Here is a 16,777-nt window from a genome sequence, read left to right as displayed (position 1 = left end):
CTGTGGAAATACAGAGAACCAGGAGAGTGTATATTCCCACCCACCCAGAGTACAGAACAGTGCTTCCAAGAACCGGAGTCTGGCTGCTTCTGCTCAATCCAGCACATGAAGCTAAAGGTGACACTAAAGGAAAGATGACCTTCCAAACGAGGAAACTCTGAATTACACTTCCATCACGGTATTATGCTCACGCCCCTGCCCTAGACACTAACTTCTACCAAAAAAGCTTTTCAGAGAGATCAGACTTCTCTTTAAATCCACATGAAAAGTCAGCACTATCATTTCATTCCATTATCAATATTTCCCCTCTCCTGATCTTAGTTACAGCTCCTGCCAAATGCCACCAGCTTCTAGTATGTTCTGAGGTTCCAATATTTTCATGGCCTTTCCTCCCCGCACTCCTCCTCAAAACCCTGAATCTCACCATTCAGAAGATAATAGTGCTTTTACAACGTGTTACCTTAAGTGCTGATTTTCCCTGGAAAACAAAATGGCATTCACGCTTTGAACAACAGAGAGGGAAACTGAAAATTCAGGAGACAAGCCAGGGTACCGTATTCCACACTAACCTCAACGGAATAAAGTTAATTTGTGGATACAAAATTTTGAATGAAAATTACAGTAATAATAAAATTGCAAGTTACCTTTATATCATGTTGTAATAAAATATTACTCAAAGGTTAAGTATGTGATATTACTTTACTAGAAAGTTAGAAGGAAAGAAAAAAGAGATTTGGAGATTATCCTTACACACACACATATATATAAAATATTTATGTATGAGTGATATTTATACATTTATATTTATATATATAAAATCACAGAAAGGTTCCCAAACTAATAAATTCACTGGGACTTTTGAGAGAACCACACTACCATTATTCCATCGATTCTGTATCACCTCCAGCTGCTGCCCTGAGACGCTGGCACCCAGCTGCAGGAGCTTCTGTTGGTTTCCCCACCCGCCCCAACTCTCTCCACATGCCGGGGGGGCCGTATTCCTGGAAACATTGGACACAGGACTGCCTGTTCAGCACAGTGTTAGAGATGCTGGATTCTGTCGCCACTAATGATTCATGCCAGGCTGTGAGTACAACAGTAACAATTTTCTTGCCACAAATTCAAAGGTTATGCTGCGGTGTGGTGCTACCATCCATGTGTTATCTGCAAAGTCTAACTGATCTAGAACCTGTAGCAGCAGAAACCAGATGTTTCTACTGAATTTTAAAAAGTCATTCCCTACAATCCTTTTCTCTGCCTTTCCATATAAGAGCTAAGCCTTTAATTTACCTAAGCCAGTATCAGTTAGTCAAGAGAGAGAAATGATGGTAAAGGCAGTATGTTAGGAGTCAGGGAAATGAGGTTCATTTTGGAGGTAACTCAATTTGAGTAGTGAAAATGGTGGCAAGTGGGGAGAATCCCTAATATTTTGAGCTGTGAACTTGTTAATGGACACGCAAGGAGGCTACAGACAGCCTTCACGGGCCTGGGCAGCCTCACAGAGCTGGCACAGAAGGTAAAAGGGACAGCACTAAGGAAAGGGGTGAACACAGGTGTTGAGAGAACCAAGCAGTAGAGAGAGCAAGTCACCCAGAAGTTTATTGCTAGGCTTGAGTTCACACTGCAGCAAGAACAAACTGGGGGGAGAGAGACGGCAAGGAAAGGAAAACAGCTACCGTGCCGCATTGCATGGCTCAAATTAGCTCTCTCCCCTGAACATCTGCTGCACTGAATAAACATTACATATATATCTATATATACACATATTTAATATCCTCAACAGACCTGCAAGTATGGTGCATCTTGATCGTAAGTATTTGGAAAATACAAAAGTGACAGGTTTGATTGAATTACAGTGCCAAAACCAATATCCAGTACTATTTTCTACTGAAGTTGTTTAGACCAGTTGTTTACAAACAGGTTGGAAGGCTCTGACTACCAATGCTTTAACAATAGGGTGGCATCATCTTTTAATAAGATGGGAAGAGTAAGACTTAATTTACAAAATATAAGACAATTTCCTGTATTCTTGTAAGTCATCACACATCATTAAGTCTTTTTCATATTATGCTAAGAACTGTGCGTTTTGGATGATTTCACTAATTAGACTTGAAGTCAGAGTAGAATGATTTTTGGAACAGTACACCACTGAAAGATTCATCTATTTTTATTAGCATACACATCTAGAGAAGAGCATTGACCATCACATCAACTCTGCTCTGGCAGTTTCATTATTGCCATTCTAAAACTCACACGGTGACTTTAGCTGCTCCTCGTGATGCAAATGTCTTGCTCATACAAGTGTCACACTTACTACACAGATTTCTCAACATACTCCTTGTAAGATTTAGTAGATGACTGCTCCATCTGCATCCTCAGAAAACTTACCGTATTTCAAGAGAACAGAATCTTCCATAATTGTGTTAACACTTTTAGAACTACACACCACCCCAAGCAATTAAAGTGTATGAGCATTGTTACCTAACCGGTAATGCTATACAGTGTTTACTGAAATTACTGAATTAATACCGTTATTACGAAAGCATAAAACAACAAGGGTAAAATTACAACTCATCATTACCTCAAAATCTGGCATGAAAGCCAAAAAGAAATTAAAACTTATCTAAATGCTAAAATCAAGGAAAAGAAAAACAACACCAAAGACAAAACTGGAGTCTCTGTTCTATTTCCTGGTCTATATTTTTGCATATTTACAGAACAGAAAACCAGAAAATGGATCTGAACAGTCATAACAGAATCACTTGGAACAGTAAATGGTTGGCATGTGTATGAAGGGAAACTTCTTTCCACTGAAGACTTGAAAAGATAAAGCTTTCTAAATCTAGCCCAAATCTAGAATCTGAGAGCTGAGAGAACGCAGCAAGATTTAATTCTCTTGATGAATCACATACCATATAGCCATCAAGACCAATACAATTATACAGAAGGGAATAATCTTTACCAAATCACAGTAGATACCAAACAGTTTGCATGGGCACAACCCAGTAACAACTGAACTACTATCAATCCACCTGTGAGGAAAGAGACAGAAATGTTGGTGGCTACATTTCTGCATCATTAACTGAAAGCGGAATGTAGGAATTCTGTGAAAACATTCACTAAAACAAGAGGAAAAGTTTTCACAGCTTTTCAGTTGAGAACTTGACAGCAGAAGGCGGGATACCAGCTACAACACAGAATGGAACCAATTGGTTTGTCTCGCAGAATGGGACAGGATGGGGTTTTGTTGCAATCTGCTGCTCCAGTTATTTGGTCATTAGAAAAACAATTCACCATTCTAGGCACCTTTACGCCCACTTCTCCTGGAACCACAACAAAAAGCCCAACAATTACTAGGTAGCAATACCAGAACGCTGTAAATGAAGTTTTCCCAGGAAAGACATTTTCACTTTTGCCAATTCTAGTAGACAGAGCTTAGAATAATAAGAAGCTCAACAAAATTCATGCAGCTGGAATTGACTCAAAGAAGCAAAACCGACATGCCTTCAGTCCAGAATGACTGACAGGCCAGGAAAAAGGAGAGAACAACTGGAATTACAGTGTAAATCACAGTGTAACTTGCAACAGAACTGTCTGGGAAGTCTGCACGATACTGCCAGTGAGAGTTGCTGAGCTGGCAAGAAAAGAGTTAAAAATAATTGCTTTAAGGCTGAAGAACACAGATCAGAGCACAAAGATTTGAACAGACTAAACAAGAATGGAGACCCAAGGGCCAAATACAGGTTCAGTTCCTCATCTGAAAGACAGTAACAGTACGAAAAGTGGAATGACAGTGGCCAGGCTCCCTGGCAGGCGCGGGTCCCTGTGATTCCACAGAGTGAAAAAATAACAACGTCGTGGCTGCAGTTCCCTGACCGCATGGCTGGAAGTGCCGTGAAGTAACTTCTGCCAGTCTCTGTGGCTCAGCAGAAGTGTTCGCACCACAGGACAGCGGAAAGTGGAGAACAGAGGCAAGAGCATAGATCCCAGCAAGAGAATCCCATTCAGTGACTGGCAGAAATAGAAATACTATCACAAAAAACTGATTTTGGAATCAAAACTGAATAAATCATGAATATTTTAAGATGCCAGGCATATAATGTTTTCTTTGACTCACTTCTTGAGAACTTTATATTGCACCTAGCATGACCTTCTTTGGATGACAGAAGCAAATACAGTAATTCCGAAGCATCTTACTAAATTCATCACATATTTTCACAGGAAAGAAAACTAATAAAAGCAAACTTCTGGGTTACATTGGCCAAGATGAGGTAAGTGTATTTAAAAATTTGCTTTTAAACAGCTTAGAGAAAAAGAGACTGTCTTAGAAGCAGGGAGGGAGGAGGCATCTAACAGCAGACATCTCTCATGATCTGAGATAGGCTGAGGACAAAATACTCCTGCTTGCCTGTACCACTGAAAATTAAAGTCTTAAAAAAACCCACCTGCTACAGAATGTGGAATCCCTAAATATGGCAAAACCAAAATATGTGTACCCAAATCTGTAAGCTGTTCCATGCAGATACAGCCCTACAGTTCAGCACAGCCCTTCTACTGGCGAAGGTCTTTCTTTTGTTACTGTAGGTCACTCTGTTAAATGAAATATAAATTTATAACTGTTGTTGATACTAATTTCTTAGACACTTATAACTAAATTATCCACTACAGAGCATAGCAACATTTTCAAACACATTCTGCTTATGTCTGCAAGTGCTAAACAAGGTCTTTGTGGCACTCGATGCCACTCTTCTGTGCAAGAAATATGCTAAACAATCTGTCATGCAAAACAGAGATTAGAAATGTACTTCATACAATGCTTTAAGGCAAAAAGGTCAATGGACCATGAACTTTTAATGAACAAATTTCAACAGTTTACAGCCTGGTATGCAGTTCTCAGACATTCTTGATAAAAAAAAAAACAAAACCAAAAAACTTCTTCTGCATTATATACCTTTGTGTGTGTATCTATATCAAAAATATGACAGGAATGGAAAATACATTCTTCATTCCTACAGCAGAAAACCACAGGAGCACCACTTAGCAGTGTGCTGGGCAAAAGCTGTTTTGCTTCCTCTTCTGCAATATATTCTGGTGATGTCATGACATTTTTACTTCCCATTAAAGAAAACCTTTTATCATTTATTATTTCACATGCAATAGGCATCCTGTAAAATTCATCTTTCCTTTAAAAAACATAAATAACTTTTGTTTTGCCTTATTTTTCAGTTGCTTTGAACAGAAGGAGTATAATACATATAAAGTACTCTGGAATCTCTCCTTTAAAATACTTGTTTAAAATTGTTACATTCCCACAGGACTCCATCCATACATTGATAATGGTATCCACAGATCTGAATAGCATGCCTCAGTGCCACAGGCACATGAATTAACTCTGCCTCAGATCTCTGCTACGTATGTTTTTCTTCTTTTTCTAACAAACCATTCAATAACCATTGCAGCTAAAAGCCTAATAGCACAGGGCATCTTGTATTATCAGAAAAACATAGAACTGAGCATATCTAGCCAAAGCCATCCTTTGCCTAATGCAGAAATGGCTAGCTTCAGAGGCTGAACAAGAAAGTCTGTTAAACTCTATATCTGAAATAAGCCATGTGTAAGAAAAATCTTGTTCTAAACATTATTAGTTATGGATTTATAAACTGGAGAAGAGGGGGTTTACAGACATTTCTCATTTATCTTAGCATCACGATGAAAATAAATGAAATCACAAAGCTGACACCTAGTACAGAATACAAAGAGCAAGTGCTAGGAGAGCATTTACCATCTGTGGGAGCTGTAAGCAGCACAGGCAGCTGTGAGGACGGCACATCACTTGACAACCGTAACTGCAAACAGAGAGGAATGAATAGCAAGGTGGAGAAAATCCACGTTCAACAAAAAGGGACACATACATAGCATGACAAAGTTGCTTCATGAGTATAAAAGCTAAAATGGATTTCCACATCTCAAATTAACGGGGCATTAAAATATCATATCGTATAGATTACATAAGTGCCAAATGCAATATAAGCACTTCAGTGCCATTTCTTTGGGGTTTATTTTTCAACATTAGGTAGTATAATTTAACATGTCTGATTTTCAGCAGTTTTAATAATATTCACATAACCTTAGAATCACACTCAAGTACTATACTAAGTAAAACCCTTAAATGAAAAAGATTGTTATGTAGATGGCACAACGTTTCAAAGATAAGCTATTCTGCTAAAAGGGATCACTATGCTAATTTATTCATAAAGTCACATATACTACAAAGTAGTTTCCATTTTCTGAAAACTTCTCGGTTTAAAATCACCATCACTGCAGTTTTAATTTTAGGTAGTAGTATATACTCATTCAGTTGTGGGGGGAGAAAAAACCCAAACAACAACGCAGAGAAGTACTAGCAAGTCATATGTATGATGAGGTTTCATCAGTATAATCTACCATTATCAATAACTCACAACACAAGCAGGTTAACCAGTTCACCAAAATCCTCTGCACTGAGAAATATCTTTTAGATAAACTTGACTTCCTTTTTCTTCTTTGAAAACACACTAATGGAACCTCTGGAGTCAGAGAGGAAGGGTGTAAGGGTGGCTCTGAAACACACTGCAAATAAACCTAGACAAAAGCAGCAGCAGCCAGAGCCTACATTGTGAGCAGGTTTGCGATGCAGCCAGGATCCATGTCCGCTTCATCGAAAAAGTTGTAGCTTCTGCTGATTTCTCATCACTAGGTAAAAAAGTTCTTTGCATCATAAAGTGTCCAAGCCTCAGAGGCAAAGCCTCTTGGAAGGGGGGAAGATTTACGGGTTGGAGACCAAGTGCTGAGCCGCAGTTGTTAGAGCTGCGGCTCGGCAAGAGCTGAGGAGCAGTTTAACATCCTGCTGGGAAAATAATAGGTTCTATATCCATGTGTGGATTGTTCTAATTCATCTAGGGAAGAAAACCATCCACATGTGCAAAGACTTAATATATATATACTTTAAATCAAGCATTTTGGGGCAAAAAGAATGATACTGACTTTCCATCTCAGTTAAGGATAGGCTCATGCTGGAAAAATTTGTTCTTATGCAAAGAAAGTTGAAGCTGATGGGCCTAAGGCTTATGCGTATACTGTATGGGACATTTTAAATATTTTCATATATATGTATATATATATATATTCAGGGCATGAAAATACCCATATAATAAAATGTTGCAGAATAAGCTCCTTCCTCCCACCCAAAGTCATTAAAAACAAAATATGTATTCAGTTAGCATTATTGTCTTTACTTTTGTCTCATACATACAGAATATAAGCATTAGAATGTAAAATTTTCTTATGCCTAGTTGTGAACATTTAATTACTATTTTTAAAAAATCAGATTAATGATGCAGTGCCATCAGCAAATGAATTGTGATGTGTCAGTGAGGTTTTGGGTTTGCTTCTTTTAAACTAAAGGATTATCTTTGATCATTCTTGAAACAAGGCAAAGTTCAATGTCCCCATCACTGGTCATTTAATGTAATAAATAAAGTTCTGTATTTTCAGTGGCCACTAGTTTAGATTTTATGTACATTTTTTATACTCACAGTCTCACTAAGACCAAAATGGATGTGGATGTTAAGATAGTTTACTACGTGCTGAAGTTCAGTTCTAGCAAGCAGCTAACATAACTACTTGTTGAGGAGTCGCTTATTATTTGGCTGGAAGACAAAAAGCAAAAGTGGATGTGTCCTTTTACAAGATATTTTGCTTTTGTTTAAATTACTGATTTTAAATTTGCAAGACACTCAAAAGACTATAATCTTTAGATGGTCTTACCACAACAAAAATTAAAGTCAACCTGGACTAAAGCAGGAATTGTATTACTGAGAAAAATTTGGTGCCTCTGGATCATGGCAAGGAGTGGTTCAGCCATATCACCCCAGAACGGGAGCAGGGTGAAGCTGCACACATGGCACAGCAGCCCCAACAGGCAAGCTGACGAGGCTCTATTAATTAAGCAGGTAAAATGTATTTTTCTATTACCACGGCGCAGTGGTACGTTGATCCCAGCAGTGTAGACTCAACCAGAAGCTGGATAAAAAGCTGTAACAGTCACTCTTTTAAACTCCACCTTTCTGCGGCTTGCCAGGTGGCTTTTGCTCCTGTGGGGCCAGCAGTGCTGAAAGGGGCTGCACGTCCACATCTGTTCAAAATAAACTACCCGAGACATACAAACCAACGCTTACATCGGTGTGCGGCTTGGGGCCACTGCACACACTGATGCTGGTCGGACCCAGCACCGAAGCTGCACACACCACAGAGCTTGCATTGCAAAGAAACATTTTAAAATACACAACTCAGAAGTAAACATTTTTACTTCTTTTGAACAATTACGTATAGTAAGAATCAGTAGATGAACATAAGCCTGTTTCTGACGCAAAATGTGAGCAGGTGACAGAGAACTGCTTTACACCGGGTTGGTGGCTCTGTGCCACGTGGCTGCTCTGCAAGGGAGAGCACCTCCCCTGCCAGACACGCACAGCAAAGCGGCACCCAGCAATAGGGTGTGCAGTGGCTCTAGTTCTGAACCTCTGTGCTGAGGATCCCAGGTACTAGAATTTATTAAAAAAAAAAAAACCCGATTCTTGGAAAAACAAAGAAGCCATCATCATCACACCATTACAGTTTTAAATATGAAAACTCAGCTCATTGATATACAAAAATATTGGGAAGAATTAATATTAATGAGAACCTTCGCAAGCTCCAGATTATCCGTCTTGGTTTTCTGAAATGGAAACAGAAGTCTCATTTCGCTGAAGAATCTAGAGCTGGGTTTTATCTTAAGCTTTCCACAAATACTAGTTTTGTGTAAACTGAGAAAATCATATGTACAACAACATTTAGCAACATTATCAGAACAATTTTTATACTGATGACACTGAAAGAAAATCAAAATATACATAGCACTAAAGCTCTTGGGTTTTGTTGTTTGGGTTTTTTTAAATAATTTTTCTGTCTAGGCACCCAATACAATGATTCTTCACATCTATTTCATATAAAGCTTGACACAAAATTAAGGTGATATACATTTATATATCTATATTACATATAGATATAAAAATATACCTATATTTCATAGTTTAAATGTTTGTAATGAAGCCCTTGGAAGAATTGAACTGTATGCTCTTCAACATCATACCAGCAATTTTCAAAGCAGGAAAAAAATAGTGTAAAACCAACAGGATAACCTGGCCAGCCCATACAAGCAGCCACATAGCCCAAGACATGTTGGCTATTTATTGTAATGGTAGGACAGTATTTTGCAAAAGAGAGCAGAGAATGATACACTAGAAAGCTTAACTTTACTACTGCTTCTTAAATTATGGCCTAACACAGTGTTTCAACCAGCAGTACAAGAATGTAACCTTGTCACAAATTGTCACCTTCCTTCAAAGTGCTGAAAGGCGAGGTGGGAAAAGGAGGGGAAAAGAAGGAGAGAGAGAGAGAGAGGGAAAAAAACCCAGACATATATCTTGTGGATAAAAGCACCTAATCCCAGTTTAGCTCTGGTACAATAACTCTTCTCAAAGAGCGATGTAAGGGGAAGTAATTTCATAGCTGGGTCTTACTAGGTGACTGAATATATGGATCCCATTAACTGAATACATAGCTATAGACTCCATTAATTTGTGCTGGCGATCCAATGTTTGGCAGGGGCGATGCTGGTATTTCTTAAGCTAACAGGCCATCAACTGAACAGCACACTGGGGAGTATTGGTTCCCCAGGATTATTACAAGCAGCTAATGGAAATGCTGATAATGTTTATTGGGATGGTTAGTGGTGTATGCAAAGTTACCTGAAGTGTGCTTAGAGACAGGAAAATATTATTACCAATGTTTTGAGCTGAAATGCTATTATCAAATGCCGCAAATAGGACTGGGGACCTGTGCTACGTTGAGCTCATCACTTGAAGCTGTCGTCGTCCTGCGTTACATCTTCTTGGATGCAGCCCAGAATGGGACGCAGAAGGAAGGCAAGGCTGCCACACACCTGCCTGCTCAGCAGCTGCCACAGCAGCCCTACGGAGCTGGGCACAAAGCCACGGGCACGTGCTGGCCCACAGCTCAGTGAGCTGCAAGGGAATCCAGCTGATCTGCAGGCCATGGCGACAGCGCTGACAAATGCAGAAGAGTCACGTAGTATCTGTGCTCCTGGCACCTATGGAATGGTCCCAAACCTGCGTGAAGCTCTGTGCTTTTATGAACCTCTTTGTTTCTTGCCCCTGATTTAAAAACGACCCGAAGAACACTGCAACATACTATACCTATGTCACTTCGCTTTTATGACCTAACCTTGTTTTCTTTGGCACCTCTTTTCCCCTTAATATTGCATTGTCCTTTTCTTAAAAGGCTCACCAATTAATTTGTACTGCTAATGACTGTCAGACAAAAAAATCTGGAAAAAGACAGTAACAGAATACTGGATTTATTTCTTTGTTTGCCAAACAGCACTGCTTGTGAATGCGCCGTGTTTAAGACTATTGAATTGAGCGGGGAAAGATACTTCAGTAGTTTATATTACTAAAGTAATTGAATGTTGACAGACAATTAAAAAAATAATTGTGCATGTGTTTTGCAGCAATGAGAATCTATGCGTCTTCTTCACATTGCTAGAAAAGGGTGCAATTCATACTTTGGTACAACAAATGAGATACCAGCTCATCAGCTTTACTAAAGGTGGAAAAAACGGTCCCTGGCCATGAAAATACATCATTTAAAGGGCTTAATTTATTTTCTTTATTCAGTGTTATTAGTTTTTGGTGCTTTTCTGCAGCATATCAAGTCTCTACAAACCCCAGTATCACTATGGATAATCTATAATAACGTAACTATCTGGAGTTCATTCCATCTTTTGCATGAAGTCGTGAAACTCAATTACTAAGTGAGAAAAATATTGAAAAGCCAAAACAATGATGTAGAGCTGGTGTCAGCAGAGCTGCCACATTATTGCTGTGTGAAGCTGAAGCACTTTAGAAATGTAGAACACAGAAAGCAGTCCCTTACCTGCCCACACACAGCAGCACAGGACCAGCACAGACTGCAGCAAGGTAAGAGGCCCCAGGTCTGACCTCTCTTCCCCCGCTACCTTATTTTTTATCTTAAATACTGATGTTGAAGTAATTCTAATGTGCACACATGCGGGGGGGGGGGGGGTTCACCTCTCAAAATAAGCACTCTTCTATTCTGGTCTTTAAAATATCGGCATGTCAGAAATCATTACAGGACCAACCAAAAAAAAAAAAAGCAACACATGCACGTAATAAAGAAATAAACTGCAGAAAGAAACAGGTTTCAGTATTTAATGGCATGAATAATGAATTAAAAATTATGTTTAAATTATGTTGAAGGTCATAGAAAAAGCCTCAAAGAAAGAAAGTTAAACAGACATTAAAAGGAAGATTTAAATAGGTGATCTTTTAGTATTCTAGCAAAACAGTCTGTCTTTCACTCTTTATTTAAATTAAAATACCACTGAGTGACTGACCTTTTTAACATGGCCTGAGGGAGCAGGGTATGATCTTGTTAGAAAAGAAGTGATATTAAAAGAGCAATACTATTAAAAAGCAGAAGAAGATGGAACCTGCAGATTAAAATTTGTTTGCTTAGGAGATGAAATTTTATGAAAAGGCTGTCCTTCCCGTTACAAGCAGAGAAACTAATGCTCCTACCTATTCGTTCAACAGTTTATGGGCTGTGTTAATACAGTGTTCAAAGAGTCCTTAAAACCAAACAAAAGGGAAAAGGCAAATCACAGGTTTTCTGGGGTTTCACCAAAATGTCCTTTCTTTTCAGCACCTTACTGGGAGGCCAGCTGCAGCAGAGGGACCTCCCTGACTGCATTTTCCCGATCCTTGCCTCAAGTTTTGTGCCTCACCTTCACACCCTGACTCCTATATACTTATGAGAAGAGGTCGAAGATCCTGCCAAGAAATAAAAGCCAAGGGCAAGGCTTGGGCATTCTTGAAAGTTCACAGAAAGATACCTGAGACTGTAGGACGGTGCTTATGTTGCTCTAAAGACCTCGGCATTGTGACAAGGGAACGCAGGTAACTGCTCTTTAGAAACCTTTGCCTGACTTGGGGTCTCTGGTATTAGAACACTGAGTCACTCTCCAAAAATCCTACTGCTCTTGACTGAATAGTGTGTATCTCTAGAGACAGACAGACAGACATGGAGATTGCTAATGGCTAACCCCCCACCCCCCAAGTATTAAACAGCTAAATCTAATTACTAATTTATTCTTTTAAAGAACTTGCAACCGCGGGTGCGTGCTTACACCTATATAAAGCAGAGAGCTACGAGCAGGGTGTGCTACAGCTCCCTTCAGCGTTTTGCCACTGACCTCAAAAGGAGCTGAGCTGGTCCCACACTCACCATCACCGCTCACTGACACCGCGGCAGACACGATACATTGTCACATAATTAAGCCACTGTCATTTGAAAGTACTTTGCTGCTTGAAAATTAAACATGGTCTTTTGTCTCTAAATTTCCAAGTGGATTTTAATGGATTAAAGCATTGCTATTATGATTTATAGGAAATTCATATAAATTAGATGCCTGGCAAAACCTATGGGAGATTGTGTCCTTGACTTCACCGAGTTTGATGGTGTATCAGTTAGTCCATTACTAATTAAACATAAAACACTAGAAGAATTAACTGCATTCAATGAAGCAACCAAAACCTCATGTCACGAATAATGTGTTATTAAAGAGAGCACATCACAATAAAGGCGCACAGGAGATCACACGTTACTGCTTTTCTACAAGAAACCCCAAATGAAAATTGTCCATCCACAGGTTTTATGTTAAAATACTAAACACGCAAAGATTTAAAAACTGAACCAAAGCTACAGCTTTTTAAAACCCTTTGAGCCCCAATATTCAACTGTTGCCAGAAGGGCCCAACCATGTATGTGGATGTATGATGTTCTAGACTGTTTTGAGCAACAGAGATGCTGTTTGAAATCTGTTGTCTCATCTACTAATGATATTGAATTTGCTAAATGTGCTTGAAGATGAGGGCTATTACACTAAAAAAAAGAAGAAGAAACTGGAAGTCCTCTGGTTCTTTTCCTGCATAGACTGAAGTAACCACCACTGAAATCAGGCACAGCCTTCTCAAGTCACGTTTCTATTTATGCATTTCAGCTCCCTCATGAGTTACAAACCCCCAAAGTTACCAGCCAGGCTAGGAAATGTATACCATTCACGTGGTATACAGTAGATGCACTGTAAATAATTTTGCTATTTTAATTTGTGGATGGAAAGGGATTAAATCATAAGCTATTTTTAAAGCTGTTTCTGTTCTGAGCTCTAAAATTAAGTCAGTGCTGAGAGTTGGATGGATTTCTAAAAACAAGCATTTCTAGGAATTTATACATGTTGTCTCATTTAACTTGCTGGATTTTTTCCCTACCTTTACTGACATTTTGGAAAAAAATACTCTGGTGATGGGAAACACATACAAATATAAGCTTTTCCTTTTCAGATCTCAACAGAATTCTGCAGAGCAATTAGTCTATTTAAAAAAAAATAAAACAACAAACTATATGTGGTTATCTCACCCTAAAGTTTATCAGAATTAATCGAAATTCTAACTCTGCTCCATTGCCAAGTATACCTGGGTTTTTTTGGTGTACAGAATGGACCTGACTGTCTTTCTCCAACCAATTCTTTGAGATTCACTAATACTGAAAACCTGTCCTACAGCTCTTTAGGACCTCTACATGCAGAAGTAACTGGAATCACAAAATCATCACAAAATTAGAGAATCAAGTTGTATTTTTGAAGAATTAGAAAACAGATACAGGATTATTTAATTTTTTTAATTTAGAATCTATTTGCCTAAGTTTATGTCTGATCAATTTTTTTTTTTTTCCAGATTTTCATGGAATATTCACCAAAATTAACTCTCCATGAGTATTTTTATGTAAGAGTTTTAAAAAAAGGAGTATCCCAAGTTTAGCTAAAGATGTTATCAAATCCATGGTGAGGTGGTACTTTCTTGTTTTTTAATTGAAATTATTATACATTTTCGATTGCTAGAAATTCCAGTTCTATTCATTTTCATTTGCAGGTAAAACTAACCTTTTTAATTCTCAATTAAAATACTCATATTGTGATTTTCTCATAAAGGATGGAAAAGCCTGTACTTACAAGAAAACCAAAGCTATTCCCCAACTGTGTGAATAGCACTTTACACTGAGTATGTTGGAGATGCTCCCAGAGATCTTAGAAATCAAACATTGCACAAATTAATCCCAAAGCAGGAGCTATAGGGGTGGAAAGAAAGGAGCAGAGGTGAGTACAAGCCAGCATAATTTGCAGGTATCTAAGAGGACGTTGTAACAATGACATGAATAAGGATAACAAAATGTTAACGAAAAAGCACTGTCAGTAATGATACATTTAGATAAATGGCAAACGGACTTGCATGAACTCTATCATTACTACTTCAATCACAGTCATACTTAAACTTTGGGGAGATAATTTCATTTATAAATTCTGCTGCTGCTCATCAATTATGAGTAGCATTACTAACAGTTAGGTGTCGAACTGCTGCTCTAGGGTGACTGATTGTCTGGCATTAGCTCTAATAAGAGAAGAGTTGCAAACCACTTTAAATGTCAAAATACTGGAACAATAATGGGCATAAGCACCAGTTATGTTTCTCTAACTTCCTTGACTTCCTGATAATTCATTATTCCATCTTTCCATTGCTCCATCGCCTGACTTATAAATATCAATGCCAAAGAGTATCCACCTTCCTTACAGAGAATTTCCAGTCTTTATTGTGAGAATTATCTGATTCAAACCCAGAGTTCATTCCGTGAGCACAATATTTGCAGTTAGTCTATGATTTCAAGATCAGCAACAAGTTTTGATTGAAAGGAATTAAAATCAAGCCTTTAAACAGAGTGCTTCAATTTAAGGAAAAGAGAAAAACCCAGCATCAGCATTTCTACAGACATTTCACAGTGCAGCTCCAGTAAAGAGGGAAGAAGGTCAGAAAGACTTACCTACAGATGCTATAAGCATGGCTGGTGTTACCATTCAATCACACGGTGCCCTGAGCAAATAACAGCGAGGGATCCCGTAACTGCCTCCTGGATGTGCAGATGGAATGCTAAGTGCCTGCGACATTGACTTGTTTCAAGCCTCTTGTAGTGCTGCTACTATCAGTGTTATATTTGTATAGTAGAATAACATGAAATATTGATTCTAGAGTGCTTATCAACTGGACCTGTTCAAAATACTCTTCCTAGAAAGTTCAGCACTATTTCTCATGCAGAACCGATGCTGTATGTTTGTGCAGAGAGCTGCTTGTTCTCACAGTGTTTTTAATGCTTTCCTTGAGACATAAGCAGCAACTTCTCAAAATCTAGGAACAGTGAAAAAAGATGCAAGCAGTATTTTCTGACATTGTATGAACTGCACTTTATACTGAATTGAAAGATACTGACTGTGACAGAATTACTTAAAAAGACAACATCTCTTCCACCGTGGCTTCAATCACTAGTCTGAAATCTATACTAGAGCTAGGCAATCATCAACAATTTCTAATTGAAAATTAAAAATTACTAAATATTCCTGGCCCTTATGAAGTATGAAGCATTTTGGCCACTTTCTGCATGGCAATATTATAAAAATAAAAGCTGAGCTAATACACATAGGTAACCTTTGCCTCCTGCTGTGGAAGTAGGGTGTGTAGGGTGGCAGCTCTAGGGGACGCATGTCTCTCTGAAATGTATGTACCAGGGCTGTAAACCATATCTCTGGAGGAGCACATCAGTGAAGAGTTAACACTGAGATCTGGGCATAACCTGTACTAAATGCCAGGCTGAAAGCATCTATCTACACAAATCATAACTGTTACACATAACTTCGGGAATACCACTGTGGATTTCTAATATAATCTGCCGATATGTTGGTATTATCACAATAATTACCGCTAAAACAAACAGAAATCAATGGAACATACTCCATGACAAAGACACCTTCTTCCCCTCTGCCTTTACTTGTAATTTTAATGAAACACAGCATTTTTATTCATAAGTTATCTAATTTAAAATAGAGCTAATCACTCAGTCTCTGCTGTCACAGAATTGGCATGTATGCAGCTAATAGAACACTTATGAGTGTGGATTACCTTGCAGTTAGCTCTAGACCTCATAATTCCAAAGCAGACAAATTAACAGGTATAGCACTTGTTAAAATTAAAAACTGAATGTTTACTGTTCTCAGCATGTCAAAAAAATCATTATATTGAGGTACTTATAAAATCCAACAATTAACTTGCAAACTTAACTTCTAAAAGATAAAAGATGCCCTGCCAATTCAAGGTTTTTAAAATTAATGGTATTCAACTCATCCATTAATCGCTGTTTATGACTTGACCAGGGTAAACATACGGTTCAACAAAGTTGCCTAAACCTTTCTGTCCAAAACAATCATGGGGAAGTGAAAGGAACTGCATGCAACAATAGGAAAAAAACCCTGAGTATTCAGATGAGTTCGTATGTGGAAGCTCAACAGCAAACACAAAGTCCCGTAAAATTAGAATGCTTATGTATGTTTTTTTTAAATACGAAATCCAAACCAAATCATTCAACACCAAAATGAAAGGTATCAGTTTTATCTCAGAAATTACCTTACTACAATGCTGATGTGTTACCAGGAGCCTTTCAGAATATCTGGGTACATTGGAGAGTTCAGAGAAGGCACAAATGTTCATTTTACTGTGGT

General features: G+C 38.4%; 1 protein-coding gene across 18 annotated transcripts in view; it reads right to left on the bottom strand.

The window, feature by feature from the left end:
• The window catches only part of RBFOX1 (RNA binding fox-1 homolog 1), a 1,334,594-nt gene that overhangs the window by 709,972 nt on the left and 607,845 nt on the right, over window positions 1–16,777 (bottom strand). Inside the window, exon 2 of one of the 18 annotated variants that reach the window (XM_080382956.1) lies at window positions 1–14,304. This exon is cut by the window's left edge and continues 11,321 nt beyond it. The exons of 16 other annotated variants lie outside the window; for them this stretch is intronic. The gene's annotated coding sequence lies outside the window, so the exon portion shown is untranslated. One more of the 18 variants, XM_080382955.1, reaches the window with a different exon arrangement.

The sequence above is a fragment of the Falco punctatus genome, assembly GCF_963210335.1.
Source record: "Falco punctatus genome assembly, chromosome: 4".
Lineage (NCBI taxonomy): Eukaryota > Metazoa > Chordata > Aves > Falconiformes > Falconidae > Falco > Falco punctatus.
Note: the sequence above shows the minus strand (reverse complement) of the source record. Positions and strands in the feature narration are given on the sequence as shown.